Source organism: Gekko japonicus, unplaced genomic scaffold (genome assembly GCF_001447785.1).
Source record: "Gekko japonicus isolate JY-2015 unplaced genomic scaffold, Gekko_japonicus_V1.1 scaffold720, whole genome shotgun sequence".
NCBI lineage: Eukaryota > Metazoa > Chordata > Lepidosauria > Squamata > Gekkonidae > Gekko > Gekko japonicus.
In genome coordinates, this window is record NW_015165256.1 from 61,475 (window position 1) to 74,040 (window position 12,566).

Genomic DNA, 12,566 nt, shown 5'->3' on the forward strand with positions numbered 1-12,566 from the left:
GGCAGGGGTGGGGAGAGGCAGGGAAATCGCATAATATAGTTTGTAACTTTCATATGTGCTGCATAGTTAAAGTGCAGTGTTCATAGTAACTGAACATTTACACTGGGCAGCTTGTTCCTGTCTTGAGGTCTTCCCCATATTCTCAGGAAGCCCATGTTACAACACAGGTGCCCAAGGAAGCCCAAGCAGAAATTGCTCTCAAGGAGTGGGAGAACTATTAATAACCACTCCTCAGTGCCCTCCTAAACCATTCCATTATACGACAGCCCTATTCCCTTTATAAAAATACCCTCCTGAACAATTAACCATCATTGAGTCCAGTAGCACCTTTAAGATGAACAAAGGCTTATTCAAGGTATGAGCTTTCATGTGCATGCACACTTCCACCTGGATCAATAAACAATCATGTGAGACCACTGTAGCTGAACTTGAACAGTTATATATTTTTAAAGTGGCCAATACTGAATAAATTTTTGAATAACCAATACTTTAAAAAAGAAAAGAAACAGCTTACCGTTCCTCCATGCTTGATTGCATCCTCTGTTCTGACTTAGCTCAGCTTTATTTCTGAGCATCTCCAAGCAAGAAATATCCAGAAATCCAATATTCCAGATAAAACCTTGGTGGTGGGGATTTATTTATGTATCATACAATTAAATTTCCATACAGAGAAAAATAGTCTTAAAAGGCAGAAAGGTAAGGGCACAAGATATGCTTCGATGTGAGCCTACCTGTCATGGCTCTGGTAGAGGTAGCAGTATTTTTTATAAACCCCCAAAGGGATATTTTTTATTTTGCAATATACTACAAACTACAAAGAAAGTTTTAGGGAGGGGGCTACAACTAGGGATAAAGGAAAGTAAACCACACTATACTAAAATCCCAAGAGGAGGAGATCTTATCTCTGTTAATCTGAATGTTAGTATTATCAGTGTTAATATCACAATATACTTGTTGAGTTCTTGTTTATCTTAGCTTCAATGTCTATATGTTAATATGTTAGTTGTTATGTGAGAGCTTCCTGATCATCATCTTCTTCGCTTCAAAAGGCCATTTTCCGAGTCCTTCTGCCTTTACTTCGACTTTCTGTCTCTAAAATCATATACAGCTCTGGCTGGACCAGCTCCCATTTCTGCAGCAAAGTCCTCTTCTGTTCCAGAAGTGGCAGAGTCACTAGATTTCGTTTCTTCCTCTTTAGACTCTTCCTCTGTTCCCAGCTGATGCCGTAGAAACTCTTTGGCTTTGAAAATGGAGTCAATCTTTCTTTTGTCATTGATCTTAAAGATGACACCCTTCGGAACCGCCCATCTGTATGATATTTCATTAGTTTGAAGGAAAGAAATTAAGTCTTTATAATTTTTCCTCTTTTGTCTGATTTCAAATGGAATGTCTTTTAAAGTTTTGATGATTACATTTCCCATTTTCAGTGGAGTTGCTGATGTCGCTTTTAAGATAGCATCTCTGGTCTGTCGTGAGAATCTGACCCCTATTTCTTCAGGCAGGCTATTTTTTTTATATAATTGGAGTATGCCCTATAGGCTAACTCCATTTCTTTTACAAGTTCATATGCTGTTAAGCTTATTACTGGAGTGATGATCTCGCTAAGCACCTTCCTCAGGTCCTCCCGCTCTGCTTCAGGAACTCCCGGGAACCTGAGAATCATATTAGCTTTTTCCATCTGTAGCTGAAGCAACCGATTTTCTTGGAAGTTTTGCTTTGTTTCCACTTCTCCCATTCTTTTATTCAATTTCTTACTTGCGGTGTCTATCTCTTCAATTTTCTCATTTGCCTGCTCCACTTTTTTCTCTGTTTCATTCAGCTGGAGCTGCTGAGCTGCAAAGTTTTTGTTCATCACGGTCAATTGCTGGTTAATACCATTAAGTTGCTCCATCACTGGTTTAAGCATATCCGCTAGCAGTTTAATGATGTCTGCTCCCTCTTCCAGTCTTGGGCTCTAAGTGCCCAGCGGTTTCATTTTCAGCTTTCTCTGCTGGGCCGCCATTTTCTCCGTTTTGTTTACACTTTCTACCACTCCTTCCCGGCTCGAAAAAACTCACCCCACGGTAACGTGAATCGAGTAAGTCTCTCAGTACAACTTTGTTATATTTCCTTCCCTCTCCCCCTTCGATCGCTTGTCAGTTCATGCACATAAGAGGCATCCCTCTTCGCGGCTTCTTTTATCAGCGGGGGGAAAACGCTTTTAGCTAATCCGTTTTATTGCAAACTCATGTTCATTGACGGTCAGATTCTCTGACCTCGTTCAACTTAACCGCCATTCCGCTCGATCTCCAGCGCTTGTCCCGGTCAAGCCAGCTAGTGCCCGAAGGCCACACAGTGACTGGACCGTCAAGGCGGAGGGGGGCCTTGATTCTCCGGCATTATGCTATCGAAGAGGCTACCCCTCAAAAGCCTTCTGGCCTGGAGCCTATCGCAAAGGCTCCGCGGGGGTGTCACTTGAGGTGACACCCCTCCAGGCCGCTGGTGTGCGATTCGCCCTTGCCCGGTCCAGGGAGAGCGTCCACCATCGCTGCTTCATAAACCGGAAGTCCGTAAAGGTAGCAGCATTGATAGCAGAAGGGATGCTGGTCCTTCTATCAGGGTTTAAATCACAGATTGTGTGGAAGATCTCCTGATGTGTTTCTTAATTTAAAAGCTTCCAGAGCCCAATGTGGATGAGGGCCATGGTGCTGGGAAGAAGAGGTTTAACTCTTTTCCCTGTGCCAGGTTCCTAAGAAGAGCCTTCCCAGGCTAACCCTGGTGGGGGGGGGGGAGAGATACAATATAGGCTAGTGCTATTTCACTGTGCTTCTCTGTTTGCTCTTTTATCAGGAATGATTATGAATTTCATTAGGAAAACAGCTGGGAAATGGAATCAGGAGATGACTTAATGGTAACCAGGAAGTATTATCCTCAGAATAGGGCAGTTGTAGATAAAGCAGAATGCATTCAAAGAGGCAGATCAATGAACAGAAAAGTAGATTGTAAAAAGAAGCAGTTCTAGTCTAAGAGGCTCTCCAGTGTTTTGTAGTGTAGTGTATGACCCTTAAAACCTCTTCACCCTAGTTTTGTGTATGGTCACTTGAAAGTAAATCCCATCTGAATTCGGTGAAATGGGGTTGTATTGGTTATGGTCACTCCTAATCACTAGAGCCCCCTCATGGATCACTGCCTTGTTGTGGCGAGGGGGCTTGCGTCGTTCGATGAGGCTGTGGGCTATGCCGTGGAGGGCCACCCAAGACAGACAGGCCACAGCAGAGAACTCAGACCAAGCGTGATCCCCTGGAGAAGGAAATGGCAACCCACTCCAGTTTTTTTGCCAAGAAAACCCCATGGACAGTATCAAAAGGCTAAAAGATATGACGCCGGAAGATGAGCCCCTCAGGTCAGAAGGTGTCCAATATGCTACTGGGGAAGAGCAGAGGGCAAGTACAAGTAACCCCAGAAAGAGTGAAGCGGCTGGGCCAAAGCCGAAAGGACGCTCAGCTGTGGATGTGTCTGATGGTGAAAGGAAAGTCCGATGCTGCAAAGAACAATACTGCATAGGAACATAGTCAACAAGAGAGTGCAAAAGGCAGTACTGGGGTACAATCTCAAAAATGACAGAATGATCTCAGTCCGAATCCAAGGCAAACCATTCAACATCACAGTAATCCAAGTCTATGCCCCAACCACTGATGCAGAAGAGGCTTAAGTGGACCGGTTCTATGAGGACCTACAACACCTCATAGAACTAACACCAAAAAATGATGTCCTCATCATCATAGGGGACTGGAATGCTAAAGTAGGAAGTCAAAAGGTTACAGGAATAACAGACAAGTTTGGCCTTGGAAAGCAAAATGAAGCAGGGCAAAGGTTAACAGAGTTTTGTCAGGAGAACACACTGGTCATAGCAAACACCCTTTTCCAACAACCTAAGAGGCAACTCTACACATGGACATCACCAGATGGGCAACACCGAAATCAGATTGACTATATAATTTGCATTCAAAGCAAGAAGATCAAATCAGTCAATCCTAAAAGGAATCAACCCTGACTGTTCCCTGAAAGGCCAGATAATGAAACTGAAGCTCAGATACTTTGGCCACCAAATGAGAAGGGAGCACTCACTGGAGAAGACCCTGATGCTGGGAAAGATTGAAGGTCAAAGAAGACGGGGATGGCAAAGGATGAGATGGTTAGACAATGTCATAGATGCAATGAACATGAAATTGAGCAAACTTCAGAGGATGGCGGAAGACAGGAAGGCCTGGCGTGATCTGGTCCATGGGGTCGCAAAGAGTCGGACTCGACTGTGCGACTGAACAACAACAAAAATCACTAGAGCTTGCCTAAATAGTAACTTCATGAGGATTGGGGATTTGTCAAAAGAACCTTGCAGTTTCTTCATGATGAACACCCACTAGCACTGCGACCAGGGGTTGGGGGTGGGGAATCAGATGCTAGTTTGGCATTTTGAATTGGAAGACAGAGAGAAGCACGATTTTGGTTTAAAGTGAAGTATTGTGAGGTTCTCTTTGCAAGTCCATTATAAGAACAGAGCCCTTGCTGTTCATTTATGTTCTTGTTGGCTTCCATTATGCCCTACTTGTACATCTGAAAATAAAACAAATATTACAAAGGCACCTTCAGTCTCTGCTTCAGAGGTAACTAAATCCTATAGCATTACCCCTGAACTTTTCACCACTCAGAGAAGCCTGGCATCCATTGCAAGTAATCGTGTTTCAGGATATAATGAAAGATGTTTGGGGGGGGGGTGCTGTTGATAGCATGAAGGTTCGGTGCAAAATTCTCATATTTCTAAGGTCTGCATTTAAAAAATTTCTGCAGCCACACATGCTGGCAAGACTTTAAATTTGGGGGGAAAATAATCTCCCACACCCCCATTTCTGTCTTTCAGACTACAGTGAATCATGCTTGCCCAAATGATTCAGAGTTCACAGTGAGCCTGCATTCCAGATTTTGTAACACATTGAATAATTGCTATTTTAAAAGACCTTTAAGTTAGGTCACGATGAAGTCTGCAGTTTCAGCAGAAGTGGAGGGGGGGAGCCACTTTCATTCCAAAATACTTTGACAAAACCGGTCTGTAACCCATCCAATGGGAACTTCCAAAGCACTAAAAAAAACAGGCAAATCAAACTATTCTGGAAAAGAGAGAAAGCACACCATACCAAAGCAGGGAAAGCTGAAGAATATCTTAGAAATGTATTACAGAGATGATATATTATGGAAAAGAAACTGTCTCTCTTAATATTAACTACAGAATAGGGGCCCATAAGGAAGTGTTGGGCAGGGAGGAGAAGGTAGATTTGGCAATCTTAACTCCAAAATTCGCTTCTGGCAGCAATAGCATAGTTTTTAACCCTCAGGTCCCATTATACAACTATGTGCACCTAGTTAACTACTATCATAAACAGCAGTAGGCTGAGTCAAATGAAATCTTAGGTCAAACTGACCCAGGTTGCAATGACATTGTGTGGAACAATGATCTCTTACCACCTGGCTTTGCTTCCCCTTGATTTATCTTGGCTCCTGACCCTTTTCTTACCTGGGGCCCATGTCTGCTTCATCTGCCTTGGGGGAGCCTCACTCATTCATTGCCTTGAAAAATCTAAGAATGGCTGTGGCTTTTTACAAATAACTTATCTATTGCATTTTTTCCTTCTCTTTCTCCTAGGGGTATACATTTCCTCCTTCATCTTATTCTTGCAACTAATGGTGATATCAGTGCTGGACTTTGGACATTGGAATGGAAGTATGGGACCCCCACATACAGGTTGTAGGTTCAAATTTGAAAAGTATGTTAACCATCTAAAGCAGGGGTGTCAAACATAAGGCCCGGGGGGCGGAACCGGCCCATCCAGGGCTCTTATGTGGCCCACAAGCAACTGGTGCAAAGGAAGGAGTGCTGTGGGTAGCCACTCCATTGTGGCTTCAGCATGGCGGAACAACCTTATCTGTAGCAGTAAAGCATTGTGGTAATGTCTGCCTAGTACTGCACTACTGCCTCTCCAGCCCGCCCATGTGGGTTTTCCTTTCCACACCTCTCCTAGCCCATGAGGAAGTAAGGATACACTATCTCAGAGCTTACAAGCTGCTGTCCTTTATACAGTTTATATCTCTGGTACCTGGCATTACGTTTTATGGCATATATGGCCTGGCCCAATAAAGTGACGCTTATGTTAGATCTGGCCCTCTTAACAAATGAGTTCGATACCTCTGATCTAAAGCATATCTGCATAAAACCATGAAATCCTGAATGTAAAATGACCCTAACTACCCTACTGTTCACAACAATCATGTGCCCTTAGTTGTTGTTGTTATTATTATTGTTATTAGTAGAAATTCAGTTCATGGTTGGCAAGATTGTTATTGAGATGTAAACAGGAGCTTTCTGTTTGCTGGACATGGGATAAGCTACCATTTATGGTAGCAGTCAGCTAGAATTTTGAGGCCCCTAGTCAGTATTTCCTTAGTCCTTTCAGTTGATTCATGCCTTGCTGCAATTGCCATGTCGTCAGCATAAGCAAACTTCCTGGATATCATCTCAGGAACATCAGAGATGTACAGATTGAAAAGAACTGGAACGAGGAGCAAGCCCTGGGGTAGGCCGTTATTCCATTTCTTCTACTTGCTGATTGACTGACCCATAACTTGGAGAGTTATACCACTCAGTATGTTATTTAGGAGTTGAAATAATGTTCTGCAGGGGAAAACTTGTAAAAACTTGTACAGCAGACCATCCCTCCAGACTGTGTCATAAGTGGCAGTCGACTACAGTGTTGTTGTTCCTACTGTACATGAAGAGGAAATGGCTGCCACTGGGACAGGGTCAGAGAAAATGGCTGCCAAGTGGGCCAGAAAATCTAAATTTTCCCACCCACACAGCAGCCATCCAGGCGTTGCTGTGATCTTTCCCAAAACTTTGGAGCAAAGCAAGTTTCAGACAGACTGGGGGAAAGCTGGGGAAACCCCCAGAGGCACATGAATGGACCATAATGCTGTGGGGAAGTGGGGGGAAACATACTTCCCCAAAGCATTGAACTTTTTAGGAGGGGATCTGAAAGAACTCCAGGTTCCACCTTGAGGTTGGTAACTTCACTATCATGGTAGCTGCTACCATTTGCCCTTCAGCTTGAATGAGGACCAGACAAGTGAAGCAGAAGTGAATGAGGTGACATGCTTATGGGAGGGCAGTGACATGATATAAGTCAAACAATTCTGTCAGTCCCTATTACATATATTGTAATCCTGTTACATTTATTGTAATCCTGTTATTCTTCTACTTGGCATGCTGTTCAGAATTAAATCCTGCAATACCATCCAGAGTAAAGCCAGCCAGCAACCACAATTTCTGTTGGATTTTCTGTGTAGGGACAATTACTGTTTATCTCTCCTAAGGGAACCTTCAGTGTGATAACACTTGTTACATAAAATGAATGAATGTACATAAACAAGATCTTGCTTAAGTAATTATTAGTTCACTTGCTGATTCTTTCCCCCCCAGCTCCACCCTTTAGTGCCTTATGTAACCTAACTATTTGGTTTATATATCCTGACTCTTTTCCACACAGCTTGCTTGGTCCCTCGCATGTAACATACTTGTTTGGAGGATCAGTCAATCAGGAAAATGAAAGATATCTGACTGTTACTTAATCTTGGTAGCATATTAATCAACTGCCTGGCCTTCAGTTACCTGAAGAAAGCAGTGCTGCTTCCAGAGCAGTGAAACTTACAGTAAATAATATGATATTTGAGCCTCTTTCACACACCAGAATCAAAATGGTCTAACTTTCAGCTAAAATTTGGTGCACATAGTATGAAGCATCTTACTTGTTAGAAATATGTGAAAACTGGCATTTTTATCTCTCTCACTTGAAACATGAAATCTTTTTTATAATTAATCAGTCAGAACAGGGAAAGCTGAGCCACTTGTGAACAAGAGATGGAGTGTTTTCTCCAGGCTCTTGAATCAGACTCAGAGAGGGAGAATAAATCTGAAAAATGGGATATCATAAAGATTGTGCAATGCTATTTTCACAGTCTTTGGCTGATTTCCCACAAGCTGCTGCTCCACGCTCCTTCCTCCCTTTGCCCCGATCGTACGTGTCAATTTCACACCATGTGCTGCGCAGCCGCATTTTGCTCTGCAGCTTTTTCCCATTTCCCCCACGTCTACTCAATTCTGTTTTTTGAGGATTGAGTAGACGCGGGGGAAATCGGGAGAAGCTGCGGAACAAAATGTGGCCGTGCAGCACATGGTGTGAAATTGACACATACAATTGGGGCAAAGGGAGGAACGAGCCCGGAGCAGCAGCTTGTGGGAAATCAGCCTTTGAATCAGGAGCCATGTGTGTGTTCTGATACACAGTATTGTCACAAACCCACTACCTCCACAGCATTGCCAAGTAGGCCTGCTCCAGGACAGTGGTAGGTTTGGGTAAGGGGCACACAAAACAAAAGGCTGAAGTGTGAATCTACCCGCCTCAGGGTACCACTGCCACCAGCCCCTTAGACTACCCAGACAACCAGAGATCAAGGGACCAAGCATTTAACCCTTCCTGGGTCTAAACAAGAAACCAACCCTGTAAGGTGGCACACTCAAAAGGTGAGTCTGAAAAACATGTTACTTCAGTAGCTGTAGCCAACTTGGGCCGAAGTACTAGATTCAGATTGAAGCCTCCTGAATTCAAGAACACACCAAGGTACAATTCAAGTGATTTATTAAAAGGATGTGCAGGAATATAAAAAAAGAACAGTGAGAATAAGAATAACAAAGCTAGATAACTAACCAAGATACTTATGAATAATGGTTCTCTAATCCAGAGGTTACATAGCAAGGTAAAATCCAAGGTACTTTCCAAGTCTAAAATCAACAAGTGTCCAACCATCATGGCCCACCCTAATCAAAGTGTCCCAAGGCAAGTTGTAAGGGCAAAACTAGAATTATGATTCTTTCCTTTAAGCCTCGCAACCTGCGCTGGCATGATTTAAGCTAGCCAATCAAATGTAGGCCTAGTGATCATGTAGCCCAACTGACCATTGTGTTACTGCTCTGGTGACATAACCAATCAGGTGAGATTGCCAGTTAATATCTGGTGTTCTGCAGTTACATCAGATCTAATTAACAAACTCCCGTAAATCCTTGTGTTAACTAGCTGGAATATGTAGGCCCACTAAGGGTGGCCTTGAAACATTTAGGGTTGATGAGGCACTAGGTGATTCTGCACTCATCTTTCCCACCGTAGTATCACCAATCCCACATCACAAGACATATTTCCCTCTGTGTTGCATGCCGCTCCTGGTTTCCTTGTGCATCAGTTCAGGGTTGTTGTTTTTTTAACACAATTTTATTTTCATGAAAATATTGACATATCATCAGTTCAAGTTAATATTTCAGTTTTAACCCCATACCAATATCCCCAATTTACTCTCTCCCTCCCCCAGGCTTCCCGCAATGCTTCCCCCCTCATCACTCCAGCACAACTTCAGATAACATCATATTCTAACTTCAATATTGTTCCAAGTATAGTAAGTTATGTTTCACATCCCAGTTCTTTTCTAGGTAAACCTTAAAGTCTCTCCACTCTTCATAGAATTCCTGATCTTCTTTGTTATTCAATTTTTTTGTAATTTTGTCCATCTCCGCCATAAACAAAGTTTTTTGTATCCATTCTTCTAACTCTGGAATTCTTTCTTGTTTCCAACATTGTGCATAGAGTAGTCTCGCCGTTGTAATCAAATACCAAAATAGAGTCCTTTTTGTGATATTCAGTTCTTCCATTTTAAGCCCTAAGAGCAGAATTTCTGGCGCTTTCTTAAAGGAACATTTCAGAATCTTTTGCATTTCGCTGTGGACCCTAGTCCAAAAGTCCACAGCTTTTTCGCATGTCCACCACATATGGTAAAATGAACCTTCATGTTTTCTACATTTCCAACACTTGTTGGAAAGATTTTGACTTATGTTGGCTATTTTCTTTGGTGTCATATACCACCTGTAAATCATTTTATAACAGTTCTCTTTCACATTAGTACAGGTCGAAATCTTAATCGAGTTCTTCCACAGATATTCCCAAGAGTCCATAGAAATCTCAGTGTTAACATTTACTGCCCATTTAAGCATTTGTTCTTTCACTGTCTCATCTTCCATATACCATTTTAACAAAACTTTATATATGGTAGAAATCGCTTTTTTCCCTCCTCCCTCCTTCAGTTCAGTTTTGACCTTCCACATTGTTTTATTGCCACCTAGTGCTGACTTTGAGGTCATCCATCACCTAGGCATTTCATCATGTTTTCTGGATCTGGTTTTGCACCAGACCATTTGCTCCTCCTGCCACCAATCTTCAGTGAACAACAATCAGACAACTTGATGCAGATTCTTTTATGTTCCCCTTCCCCCCCGCCTCTTGTTATGTATGAATAGTTTAGACATCCACCGAATGGTCCCCCTCCCCTCTTGCCTTTTGACGGGACTTGCATTGAGGGAAGGGGGGAACCCACCCACTCCACTCCCCTTCAGGCTGCAAACTCACAGCTGAGTGCATGGGATGCCCCCCCCCTTCTGTTCAAGTGTTGAAGTAATATGAAGGCAAATTGTGACTGTCAGGGTGGCAATGCAGAGAAAACATTACGGAACTGTGGGTGCAATGCAGAATGTGAGCATATATCCGGAGCCAAAATGGAGCTGGCTCCACAGCAGAGAGAAAGTGCATTATAAACCAGATGCAGAATCACCCACTGTACACTGGTGAACTGCCTCCCTTCCAGTTTGGTGTAGTGGTTAAGTGTGCGGACTCTAATCTGGGAGAACCGGGTTTGATTCCCCACTCCTCCACTTGCACCTGCTGATGTGACCTTGGGTCAGTCACAAGCTCTGGCACAGCTGTCCTTGAAAAAGAGCAGTTTGTGTCAGAGCTCTCTCAGCCCCACCCACCTCACAGGGTGTCTGTTGTGGGGAGGGGAAGGGAAAGGCATTTGTAAGCCGCTCTGAGACACCTTTGGGTAGTGAGGGGCAGGGTATAAATCCAATCTCTTCTTCTTCTTCTCCCTTATTGCTCTGAGTCACTGTCAGCTTGGCATTGGTGCTCAGAGAGCAGGAATTTTCCATATTCTGCAGGCCCTTTCCCTGAAGCAAAGTTTTGAGTTTGAACAAGAGACTATGAAGAGGCCAAGTCTCTTGACAAGTATTGCCTTAACTGAGCACACACAATGCTTGCTGGGAGATGAAGTCTAACAGGACAGGAAGAGGGGAAGGAGCACTACCTGTCAAATATGTGAGTCAGTCATTGGTACACTGAGGAAAATTTGCCTAGGCTTTGGACAATGTAAAGGAACAAGAGGAAAAATAATTTTCTTTTATAAACAATAAGAAAAGTCAACAGACAAAAGCATAGTTTATTTCTTTCAAGAGGTGGGCATAGTGACATTTAAATGTGTTCTGCATAAAGAAAAAAATCAGTCTTGTGGGATTTTAAAGGCAGTTTCTTGTTTATGTGATGTAAGCTTTTGTGAACCACCACCAGCAGGGCAAGGCCTCAGCCTCTAGAGACCCTGTTCAATTGGCCCTTCAGGACAGCAGGAAACACTCTGCTGGACTAAATGGATCACTGCTCTGTTCCTGGAGGCTTTACTTATGTTCTTATGTTGAACCAGAGGCTACTTCATCTGTTGCATGAAGTGTTCCTCTTAGTTGGTGAATTAATATAATCTGAGGAAAAGGAGAAGGAACTGTTATTTTCATAAGTGAGGCCACAATGTCAAGCAATGCAAAGGGCAGTAGTATATAGGGTTGCCAGGCTCAGCCAGGTTGGGGGGCAGGGAGTGGGACATCACTATGTCTCTTCTGGATATAACATTGAAGTGACAATGGGTAGCTCTAGGAACCACTGGCTTTGCCATAGAGTTTCTGGTGATTTCTAGAGATACCCGGAAGTTCGGAGCAGCTGCAGGCAATTGAAATGATAAGCAGGAGGTCTCCCACTGACCTCAGAATAGATTTGCTAAGTATAACATAAAGCACGAATGGATACAGAATCTAATTAAATAATACAAGGTACAGTGAGCATAAGTGTAACCCTTTCTTAACTAATAGCCACAGTGATCTTTACGCAAAGCAAGATTAAGCAAATGGAAGAGGGATAATTTCTTTCTATATTGAACTAGCCATTCCCAGGATTTGCTGAGGCCAAATTTATTCATAGGTTTGTTAATGATAGTATTTCTACCCTCCTAATAGAGCTCCCAGGATGGGTCACAATACATTTGAAATAATATAAAACTGTTATAAAACACCCAAGAGATCTTTGCTTAGATCCAGTCTGTTTATGGAAACACAAACGGACTCTGCTTTTGCAAGATCTTGTGCAACACCTAGCACTTTTCTCCCTAGATATGATAGTGCCCACAAACTGATTGCATAAGATCTTAATCAGAAATGCAATAAGTTTAAATTAACTCAAGGAGCCATAATGATCTTTTTCTTGTGTTTCTGCTTGTGCAGGAACTCTAGTACAATTGGAAATTTTGTGCTGGATCCCATCCAATACCTAGGACTGACAATACAT